A 12,870-nucleotide genomic window follows, 5' to 3' on the forward strand; every position below is an offset into this window, starting at 1 on the left:
TATTTGGTATTCGATGAAGGGATGGAGATAAAATTTTGAAATATGATATTTAAACTACTGATGGTATCTGTGTTTGAGATTGGGCGGTGGTGTGGAAATGCTGCCTATGTATGTATGAAAAAGTAATAAATGGTACTAAATTGGTTATTGGGTAAAGGGTTAGGGCTGGAATTCCAAAATTTGATATTGAGGTCTCTGTTGGTATTTGCGATTGAGATATGGAGGTTGTTTTGCAAATATGTACTACAATCGTACGAAAAGTACTAAGCAGTACTACATTTGGTATTGGGTGAAGGGAAGCAGGAAAGCTGAAATCCGAAAATTCGATATTAAGGTCTACGTTGGTATCTGTGTTTGTTGGAAATATGTACTAACGAAAGAAATTGTGGTGGCGAAGTGCGGTGAAAAATTCGCCACATGTCTTTGCGGACACGTAAATATGCCAAAGGAATTTAGGAATTTTCTACCTTTGACAAAGTTCCTTAACTTATATATTTCGTTTACCTTTATTTGAGTAAGGTCCTGTATAGTATAATTTTCCCAAATACACGTCCCTCCTATTTTTTCTTAAATTTCGCAACTTTTGGTATTTTTAGTTCTACATAAGCCAACGCAGATTATGAATATACGCCCTCCTGTAGGAACTGCGTTTAAATAAAGATACCCCCCGATTTTATTTATTAAGAAGGAGTTTCTTTCTTTAAATTTTGCACATTGCCAACATTAGAGGGACTATGAATGGCATATGAGGCCCACACTTTTTGTGGTACCGTCTTCTGCAGCAAAAAATTGGTAGTAACATGCGCCCATTTTTCTTCAAATACAAATGTTAATATATTGAGTGTGTAAATCTTTCAGCATGCAACTGATACTCTAACTTAGTTCTATAAAAGAAATATTTCGGCTAGTTCTTATTTTCGAATTAATTTTAATTTCAACTTGCATTTTTCCTCGTTCTCCTCAAGTATGACTGAATTGTGACAATTTACTTTGATGCTGACCGCATTATTTTTGTTAACACTCTTTCTCTCTCTCTCTCTCTCTCTCTCTCTTTTCCTCCCTTTTACTTCAACATGCCGCCTTTATTTACACCTCATAAATTACAAAATCACATTAATTTAAATTTCATTTTTGCAAATAATCACATTTATATGTTTACTTATTTATTTATTGACGTTCGTATCGATGCCCGCTGAATCTTAAAAAAACGTTCAGGTTCACTTGCAATCCTACAATGATGACCCATACTTTTGGCGAAACCAAAGGCCAAATTAAGAGCACATTAAAGTTGGCATCTACAGGAGTAATGATGTTGCGACATTTGGGATGTTCTCTCCAACCTTTGCCCCTGTCATGGAGGAATTCTGTGTGTTTTTCTGTTTTAATTTAAATTACCAAAAGCATACAAAATATATAAGTAGCCTGGATATGGCATGGATGCAGTGGACTTTTACATGGTAGGAATTTTACATGTGCAGGGTATATGCTGAGTGCATACTCATTATATCTACATTATTTACAATGTCAGCAACGCACACATGCAAGCAGACACTCATACATGTGTAGGAAACATGTGTGTCTTGCTTTACATGTTTACCCATTTAGCCCTGCAGTCAGATCAACATTGACAAAAATAACATGGACTTGACTTCGGACAAATAACCAACCAGTATCACCCGAATGTCACCGTCGCTACTAACCCCCACAGTTGTCTGCCATTGTCCATGAATATTCTGTTTATATATTGTAAGAGGGCACCTCACTGCACTTTTGACATTAACTTAATCGCCATTGTAGTTACAGGAAAAATATGGGATGTTCAATTAAAATAAGTATTATCTGGGCACCTCAGCTTTGCAGATTTTTACGGAACCGAATTTTACTGCTATAGCTTTAGGATATACTATTGTTAAATTCGTCACCAAATAAAGTCATAGTTAAACCTCTTAACACTGTTAGACTTCTATTATTCGGAAATCTATTAAAAATGAATCTTCATATGTAAATCTCCACAGAGATCAACAAATACTCAAAAAAAAAAAAAAAAAACTTTGGAACATAACACTCCCACATACATGTTTACCTCATCTTCTGTCTATTTTAACTGTAATATGTTAACCATCGAATCTAATAAATTCTTCAGAAATCAGAGATGACAACAAATCGGGGTTTTTCAAGAAAATCACATTCTGATTAGCTGTGAGACGTGATGATTCATACCACCAGCGGATCTACAGTCGACACACGAAATTTTTTTTGTATACCCTAATTTTTATACCCTATGGCTACAGAGGGTATATATCATTTGCCTTATCTCTCTTTGGTCCAAATCAGTTTCAGGACATTTGAAGTCTATCTAGGGGTGTCCTTCCTTCCGTCCACCCGTCTGTCTGCCTGAAATATTTTTGTCAAGGTTAGATCAGTTCAAAGATGGGCAGCATCGGTCCACCCCTTCTGGTACCTCTCCCACAAAGGTCAAATTTTTCAAAGAATATAATTTACTTCATAGAAAATAAAGGAAAAAAGGTCATTAGATTTTCTGCAAACTTTGCAAATCCTAATATTTTTTCTCAATACCAGATCAGGTGCGAAAATGGACAATATCGGTCCACTCCTTCAAGTAACTCACCCACAAAGTTTCAACATTTGGAATAACTATAAAATGCTACTCTTATAAAATGTGAAAACCGAATCTTCAAATTTCTCATATCCCAATATTTTTAATAACACAAGACCTGGTGTAAATGTGGGATATAACGGTCTACTCCTTCTGGTACCGCCCTCACAACGTGTCAAAATTTTAGAATAGCCCCGAAGTTCGTAAAACGTGAAGTTTCGATTTCTTTCAAACTCGGCACATCTTAATATATTTATCAAAACAAGATCTTTCGTGAATATGGTAAATATCAGCCCCCTCATTCTGCTACATTCATACAAAGGCACAACGTTTTGAATAACCAAAACTATTATAAAATGCGAATTGAGCATCCAATTCTCTTCAAATTTAACACATCCCAATATTTCTGCTAAAAAAGATTTGGTGTGCAAATGGGAAATATAGGACCACTCCTTCCGGGACCTCCCCCAAAAATGGTTAAGATTTTGAACATAGAATACAAAGAGAAGCCTATGTATTCTAAACTTTAGTCACAAAAAAAGTTCTGCTCCTTCTGATATCTTTCTAGCCAAATATCAGGGTTTTTAATATTTTTCATGAATAAGGGATATATAGCAAGTAAAAAAGTAGTAAGATTGGCCGGGCCGAATTTTTGATACTCATTTTTCATATTTACTCGTAAAAATCTTCAAATACCAAAAGCCGGACAATTCCATTGGAAAAGTGTGCCAAAAATCGTCATAATTCTTAAAATGAGAGGACTATTAAAATAAAGGCTATACCACGATGCGGACCTATATTAACAGTATTTTTCCAGGGGGTTAGGAACACATTACAATCTTTAAATACTATATTTCAGAAAAATCCGTGAAAAATTTTGCAGCAATGTACAGAATAATCGGCGACATGCAGAAAATGATGGGGTACCTTTATATGTGGGCTATACAAAAAATTTGACGATAAAGCCAATCTTGGAACTTAAACTGAGTTCAGACCTAAACGCATGTGCAATTTCAGCACTCTATCCCAATCCTTTCGGACACGCGGACATGGTTAAATCGGATTACTTTGTTGTCCATCTGTCTGTGTGTCTGTCTGTCCGTCTGTATGTTGTAATCACGCCATGTTTCGAACGAATGAGATAAAGGCTAACATTTTGCACACATGTGTATTTTGCTAGTAGGCAGGTTAAGTTCGTAAAACCACCCTGTCGTTCCACGTTTTCGTATAGCTCCCATAAAACAGTATCTCCTGATATTTGGTATTTTAATGATTTTAGCGACATCATTCTCCCAAATTGTTTCAAATTTCATATTCAAAGTTTGTAATGGGTACTATGCAAAAAAAATCATATAACACCCATACAACCTCCTGATATACGGAATTTTGATGATTTTAATGACATTATTAATCGGAATTGTTTCAAATTTCGTACCCAAAGTTCGTAAAGGGTAAAACATCCTATTTCGTATGCAGTTCCACGTCTTCGTATAGCTCCCATATAACGGTACCACCCTTTCTTTTAATTTATTTTGAAACTTTAAGCGACATTATCGTCTTTGCCGGAATTGTTTCGTATTTGAAGATCTTAATAGGTACTACAGCCTTTGACAAAAAATTACTTACGCAGGTCCTCGTCTTCATATAGCCACGATTTAAACGGTATTTTTTTCGTTTTTTTTTTTTTTTTTTTTTTTTTGAAAATTTTCAATTTCCTTCCACATGGTGGAGGGTATTAAAAATTCGGCCCTGCCGAAGTGTTTTACTTTTTCTAAAGCAGTTTTAAGTATTTTTCAGCTAAATATAAGTCATGGATTTTTCCAAATTACTTTTACATTGTTTTTTTTTTTACCAAAATTATTTTAGTTTCTTAGGACTTCCCTGACCAGAAATCGCAGAGCTTTTTAGGGAAAAAATTCATGGACTTTTTGACCGACGACCGAAAATCTATTTTCAACAATTTATTTTCAAATACCTCCCTACCGAACAATGCATATTTCAAGGGAATCTTTAATAAAAACTCCTGGCCAAAAAAAAAAATTAAAAATATATTTTTAGATTTCCTGTGCAAATATTGTGCTTTTTCAAAGGGTACATTTTTGAAGACCCTTTTTAAGGATATAATATCAAAAAATTAGGAATTTTGTAAGAACATATTCAGACAACTTGGGTGTAATTTTATTTACGATTTTAATTTTATTTAAGAATTTTATAGACCAAAAAATGTTAAGCCTTTCAAAAATTTGGGTAAAAGTACTGTTATATGCATCTCGCATACCCATACCCATTTGTTTATATGGTTTTTACACGAACAATCATATTCCGCAAACCTTTATTTTTTTCATAGAATACCACAGAGAGAATTATTTCTATAGATTATCTTTTCACAAAAAATATGTGAAAGGTTTTCGTTAACATTTGAATTGCATTTTTGGATTACATAAAATATTTATCAACATTTATATTTTGAAGGCAAAGGAGGTGTATCTCACCACGGTTTAAATAGGGCCGTTTAGGTATATAATATTTCTCAATTCACATTTCCCACAACTACTCTTTCAAAATCTATTTTACATTTCTTAAAATCCAAAATACCTTTTAATTTAATTTCCCGCCCTTTGCTTCTGTGTCCTAGTTGCCTTCTAATTTAATGTGCAACTCATAAATTCCACCCGAGACTTTATTAAAACATTACAAATTAATAATTCATAGCGCTTTTGGCCTCGCAATTTTATACCCATAGCGTTGGCTGGCAAAGGTGTAATTTATAATTTCCGTTAAGTAGTAAATTCCCACAAAAGACCTCATTTGATACGCCCTTCTTACGTTACGCATAGCAGAGAAGATAAAAATCAGTGCAAAAGAAGAGTGCAAATAGGAATGCGAATGGCTGGAGGGAACACAAAAATTCAATCACTTAAATGTAATACCAGAATATCAGCGTGTAATCAGGGAGCTAAATATTTAAAATTTATAAGCTTTCACGGGGTGGTAAGTTTTAGTTCAAGCAGTGCACAAACACACACACTCACGCAAACAGTCTTTTCACACATACTTCGTTAAAAGACGCCATCACTTAAAAGAGGGAGCTTTATTTTCTTCACCAACTGAAAAGGTGTAAGGACGAAGGAGAAATGTCTGCGAATATAATTGACTAACCGGAAAATGCTAAGGAACCTAAGTGGGTAAAATCACTACCCAGCACCAACTTTATTGACCTAAGTGCAGGTACCCTAGCCATTGTCTTTTTTTTACTTTTTCATTTAACTTACAAAGTCAAGCAATGTAAGGTCCATAGGTTTGCTGCAACGAGAAATGAAAAGAAAGCAAAGAGCACCAACAAAATGAGGTAGGAGAAATCTGGGCATAAGAATGAATTAAGGCATTTCCTTACAGTTTTTCCTTGCTCATGTTTTTCTTCTTCTCCTACTTCTTCAATCTCCTCCCATGGAAGGCATAAGCGAAAAGAAATAAACGCCAATATATTATTTATAATGACTCACTTCCGTATCCGCGCTTAATTTACGGGAAGAAATCGGAAAAGAAAAAAGAGCAAAAAAAAATCCGAAAACAACAAAGGCTACCCTCCACCGGAGCGAAGCGTAGAGCCCAAGGCACGTAACAAATAATGCGTGCAGGAAAAATTGTGCAAATATCCTCCTCGTCGGAGTGCTCTGAAAAAGGGGGAGGAGTGGCATATCAAGCAGCACCACGAGCAACAAAAATTGCTTAATGATTTAGTAAATTTATTTAAACAATAAATTATATTGAGCTGCAGGAATTTCTCAAAGTCAACAACAACAGCAACACACACGCACACAAAGAACATGCCACAACAATGTGGCAGGTCGAAGTAGAGGTGGTGGGGGAGGGGTTTTCTTTTATTCAATAATTTGTTTCGGGCCATTTTATGGAACAAAAGAGCCTTTGTTATCAAGCCATCTTCTTCGCCTTCGTCGTCTTTTGCATTTAGGCCCATATTTCGATTCGATTCGTTTCAATAATAAATGATGGCTTATGTTGGCCAACCTGATGTTTAGCCATTAATCACCAAGTCATTCATCCATCAAATGGAAATCAATTTTGCAATTGGTCATCATATATAAATTGTAAGGGAATACATCAATAATTATAGTTCATTTATATTAAAACGATAATAGGCAGTTCAATAATTTATTATATTGCATATAATAAGTTTGCCAAACACACACACACACACACACACACACACACACAAATATGCGTAAATATATATATCATCAGGTTGAATGACAATAACAATTGATTTTTGTGGTTGCCATACAAAAGGATGCATTCATAAGTCATTCAAAATATTTTGTAATTGTTTTAGATAGCATCAAGTTGGGATTTCGATAGCATAATGAATATAATACTTGTAATAATAATAATAATATACAGTGGTATTCAGTGTTTTTTCACACAAATACATTTCTATATTTTATCGCATACTTTTAGGGGTCGAAACTAATTTAAACTAAAATAAGTAAAACCAGTAAAGAAAGTCCTAAAGACGGGCGGGGCCGACTTTATAATACCCTACACCACTTTGCTAATATAGTAGAGCTCCACATAACAATTAAAAGTTTTTATGGGAGAATTCAATCATACACGCTATGATTATAATTATAATTTAAAGTTCAAAGGACAAAATATGCCGAAGCATTTGTATATTTTAAATTTGGACTTGTATTGCCCATTTGGTGCACAATTAATTTGAAAACGGTTAAAAATATATATGGGAGCTATATCCAAATCGGAACCGATCTCGATAAAATTTGGCAAAGATATTTCTGAGCTGTATTTGATATTTTTCCCTGAATATTGTTGTTACGGAGTGCATATTACAGCTGTGGGTAACAAATATAACAAATCGGATGAACAGTATATATAGGAGCTATAGCTATAACTGAACCGATCTTCACCAAATTTGACATACTAGCTTCGGTCGCAAGTGCCAAATTTCATCCCATTTGGACAAATATTAGACGTTTGGTGCACAATCAAAGGTAAATCGGATGAAGTTATATATAGGAGCTATATCCAAATCTGAACCGTTCTCGATAAAATTTTGCAACGGTATTTCTGAGCTGCATTTGATATATTTCCCCAAATATTGTTGTTACAGAGTGCATATTACGGCTGCGGAGGACAAAAATAACAAATCGGATGAACAATATGTATGGGAGTTATAGCTGTATCTGAACCGATTGCAAAATTCCATACTTTTCGGGCTGATATTACACGTATGGTGCTCAATAAAAGGCAAATCGGACGAAGATATATATGGGAGCTATATCTAAATTTTAACCGATTATCTCCAATTTCAATAGGGTTCGTTCTTGGGCGAAACAAATTATTTGTGCAAAACTTCATCTGGATCGCGCAATAAATGCGAACTTTACTTTGTTCACAAAAGTTCATGGACAGACGGTCGGACAGACAGACAGACAGACAAAAAGACGGACGGACAGACAGACAGACGGGCGGACATGCACAAATCGACTCAAAATGTGATTCTTTGCAGATCATCAAAAGGAACTAAGGGTCTATCTCGTTTCCTTTTGCCTGTTACAAACAAATGCACAAAGACATAATACCCTGAACACCTTGTGGTGTAGGGTATAACAAGTAAAATAGAATCAGTTGGTTTTGCCGAGAGATTTATAACCCCAGCCTTGAGTTATGATTATTCACACTGTTAACCTTTTATGGGACAAAGGTCTAGTCCAGATTTGGACATAACGGCTATTTCCTATACTTTGTATGAGATTTGTAAAATTTTGCACAAAATATGCGTGAGGTAACAGATATAACTGACCGAAGTATTCCATTTTCATTCTTCATCTAATATAGATAAAAATATTGGTATACGCAAAATTTGAAGGAAATCGAATATTTACATCCAATTTTATGCGAAATTAGAAATTTCGTTCAAATACATATTTATATCAGAATTAGGGTTAAGAGAAATATATATGTATAGAAATCTGTAAACAATCGCCGACATGTTTTGGAAGTTATGACAGATGTAAGCATTGGAAATTGTGTCCCTTTGTGGTTGAGGTAACAGAAGGGGTTAGAAAATGATCATCATCTTTACAACAGATCTGGTTTTAGAAAAATGCTCGTATGTGTTAAATTTGAAAAGAGTTGGATGAGAGTTGAAGCGTTTTGTTTTTAAAAAATCGTGAACCCTATAATGGGGGAGGTATCAGAAGAAATGATCCAATCTGTACCATCTTTATAATAGAACTTGTGTTGATGAAAAAATTGAGATGTACCAAGTCTGAATGGAATCGGATGTTAATTTCGTTATAATTTTCCCCTTGTGGGGGAGGTACCAGATGGAGAGGACCCAAGGTCTTGTGTGAAATAGGGATATATATTTCACACTAGACCCTGGGTTAATAAAAATATTGTGATGTGTATAATTTAAGGAGAACCAGATGCTTATTTCTGCATTTGTGATAGTTTTGGTTATTCAAAACTTTGACCCTTTGTGGGGGAGGTACCAAAAGGATCGATATTGCCCAACTCCGAACTTGGATTTTCTTAAAAAAATTTTATTTTCGACTAATTTAGCATATTTTCGCATTTGCTACAAATTTTCTTATAATGTCATTGGTTGGAAAATGGATTTGAAAGAACTAAGTTTGTGGGTCGAAACCAGTTTCGTCTTTTAAGCGTCTATACAAAGGTTCTCCAATAATTTAGATATAGTTCGCATGCTTTTAAAATATAGAGCTTGGAATATTTGTAGAGAGCTTTAGGTTAGTTTCATAATCACTTGCTTAAAAACGGGTCCTGTCGGTCCCCTTCCTGACATAGCCCCTATATAAGGGTTTCTAGTATTTTTTACGTTCAAGTCAGATTTTCTATTAAATTCGCTAGATTTTGGTATTTTGAGTTCTAGTTATGTAGAAACGTCATTAGTAAAAAATTATAAACATAAGTTCACGTTTTTGTATAGTTCCTAATCGATTTAGCTGAAAAAATTTGAAAGAGCTCTAGCTTAAGAAACATAAGTGATAAAATTTTACTCAGATGCGTTGTTATGTGCTTTTCACAAGAGCTATTTCAAATTTGAAATTTCGTAGAGGGTACTGCTTCCTATGACAGAAATTTTCCCATACAAATTCAAGTCTACGAGTTGTCCTAATTCAGGTGATTGATTTTAGCTACATTTTTTATCTTAAGCTTGGTGTTTGGAGTTCGTAAACGGTACACCCTTCTCTGGCAGATAATTGGCTGTAAATTAACTTTGTAATAATTGAAATGTTCCACTCAGAATGGTGAGCGATTAAAAACGGGAAAATCCTAAAAGTGCCGACTACTGGTACACTTACCCTATCCTAATCTTTATTAATATAAATATACTAAAAGTGTAAAATAAATAATAAACAAATGAATTTATACTATATATATTTTATAGTAATGTAAAGTGTATAGTTTAAAAATTGATAGGAGCTCCCTAAAGTATGCTATGAAAAGTTAAGTATGAATTATAAGATGTCACTTTACATATGACTTTAATATAAATGTTATAACACATTTTCTTTTAAAAAAATACAATATTGAAACGCCCAAAAGTATGCTGCTCCCAAATAATAACAATATAATTTTAAGCCACAAAGAATACGGCAGCGTTTTCGCAATCTTTTCCCATGAATTTCCAAATACATACCTTACATCTAGGCCATCATAGATCAACATGTTTATCGTTGATAGCTTATATTTTGTATATAAATACATTTAGCGTTTTATTTATATATATATATATATATATATATATATATATATATATATATATATATATATATATATATATATATATATATATATATGTATATGTATATGTATATGTGTGTGTGTGTGTGTAAATAAAATGCTAAATGTATTTATATACAAAATATAAACTATAAACGATAAACATGTTGATCTATGATATATATATATATATATATATATATATATATATATATATATATATATATATATATATATATATATATATATATATATATATATATATATATATATATATATATATATATAATATATATATATATATATATATATATATATATATATATATATATAATATATATATATATATATATATATATATATATATATATATATATTATATATATATATATATATATATATATATATATATATATACCACAATGGTAGTTTATATAAACCTCAAATTCAACATGAAGAGAAAAATTGTTTTTTTCTAATTTATAGACTCGGCCTGGTCGACCTTTGAATACCCTCCACCATTTGGAACGAATTTGGAAATTTTAAAAAATCTCAAAAATACCGAATATACCTGTTATATTAGTGTATATACGACGACGTGGACCTGCATAGGCAACTTTTACCATAAGCCATTACAATATTCAAATGCGAAACTTGAAAAAATCGGTGAATAATGTAGCTAAAATCATCAAAATACCAAACATAGGGAGGTACTATTATATGGCGGATATATCAAGACGTGGACCTGCACAGAAAATTTTCTGTCATATCCTGTAGTATCCATTACGAACTTCAAATAAATATAAACAATTCGCTTTAATCACTAAGATACCGAAAATAGGGAGGTACCATTGTATGGGACCAAAAGGGCAATTTTTATTCATGTTCGCATCTTCATTCCGATGCAGGTACTTATTCTTTCGCATTCACTTTCTAGAGCTAAAAATAACATTCTTTTGAGCGAGTTCATTAGAAATTCACTATTTCTTTCAGTTTTAAATGCCATGTCAATTTCACGATGATCAGGAACTTTTATCGCTTTCCATTTGCAAAACTATCACTCTCTTCGAATGGTATTCAATAGTTCTTTTCCTTGAAATGCTCACTTTAATGTCAACTCAATACTGTCAATACAACGACTTGCCTTCCTCTCACGGCTGTCCCATAAAAGATCCATCAAAATGAATTCCTAAGTGGAATTGATTTTTATGGTTTACGTGTGACCCTAAGAAGTCGCACGAAAACAAATAATAAAAAATTCTATTTTCCGATGGGAAATTTATGACACACAAAATATGTATGCACAAACATGCATATCTTTATATAGAACATAAAAAACGAACATGAACAATTTAAATGTTTGATATTTTTACTAATATTCTTTGAAATGTTTCTTTTCCGTATTTCCTTGCAGAATTTCAACGTTTAAGGGCAGCCAAATTGCCATATTGCACAAAATATGCCATTAACCGTATCGTTGTCGAAAGCGATAAAGTAAAGCATCGATTCTCGAGGGAAAAGCGAAAAACAAACAGCTGACATATGAGCTTGAAGCGCTGGAACCTGATGATGTAATGGTAAGTATTAGTAACTCTTGAATATATCATTAAATTACAAATACACGTAAACTGGCACAGCTGCTACTGCTGCCTGTCTGCCTGCCTGTCTGCCTGCCTGCCTGCCTGCCCCCAGTCCCCCTCTATGAAAGGATGAATGATGGCAATAACATATCAAAATAGCTAAATAAAACATACAAAAACAACAGCCAAAAACTTATGGGAACATTATGTTTTATTAACGACTTCCCATATCCTTTCGAAGGCCATTGAGTGCGATTTTTTTGTCGGCCCCACACGCACGCACGCACACACACACAGACAGATGCGAAAAACACTAACTCATCACATCACAACGTACATGTGTAAGCACGTGAACGTGAATTGGAGTATTTGCCCACGTTTTTCCATACATTTGCCTTTAGGAATGTATCCATTTTGATTAAGCATCAGTACTTCCTGCCGGACGGTGTTTTTTCGTTTCAAAATTCTTTGTAACAGCCGCTTTTGATATGAACGCTGCTGCTGCTGTTGCTGAATAGTTATTCATTTCGTGTACGCATCATTAAGTATTACCTAAAGCTCTTCTCAATGAAATGAATGAATGAAACAATGAAAACATCAACTAAACAAATAGCTGAGATTTTTTTTTTCTCCTGGTACGAGGTTTGGGTGATAAATTGGTTACACTCTTAGTATGTCCACTTAGGAATCAAGAAATCATAGTACAGTTTTAATTTTTGGGAGAGAATAAGAAAATTACAAGGTATCTAATGTTTCACTTTAAATCTTTCAGTGACTTAGTACTGTAATGGATGTATGGATATGGTTCAACAAGAAACCCGGTAAATTCTAATTTATTTACTACCAAGGACCTTGTGAATCAACCATCATACTACAAGAGACACG

At 33.5% G+C, this 12,870-nt stretch overlaps 1 long non-coding RNA gene across 1 annotated transcript in view; it reads left to right on the forward strand.

Moving 5' to 3' along the window:
* Window positions 1–12,870, forward strand: part of LOC101900233 (uncharacterized) — a 329,862-nt gene that overhangs the window by 290,129 nt on the left and 26,863 nt on the right. Inside the window, exon 12 of the long non-coding RNA XR_009342681.1 lies at window positions 11,820–11,982. This is a non-coding gene — a long non-coding RNA (uncharacterized LOC101900233). The remainder of the gene's footprint in view (window positions 1–11,819; window positions 11,983–12,870) is intronic.

The sequence above is a fragment of the Musca domestica genome, unplaced genomic scaffold (genome assembly GCF_030504385.1).
Source record: "Musca domestica strain aabys unplaced genomic scaffold, Musca_domestica.polishedcontigs.V.1.1 31, whole genome shotgun sequence".
NCBI classification, from domain to species: Eukaryota; Metazoa; Arthropoda; class Insecta; order Diptera; family Muscidae; genus Musca; species Musca domestica.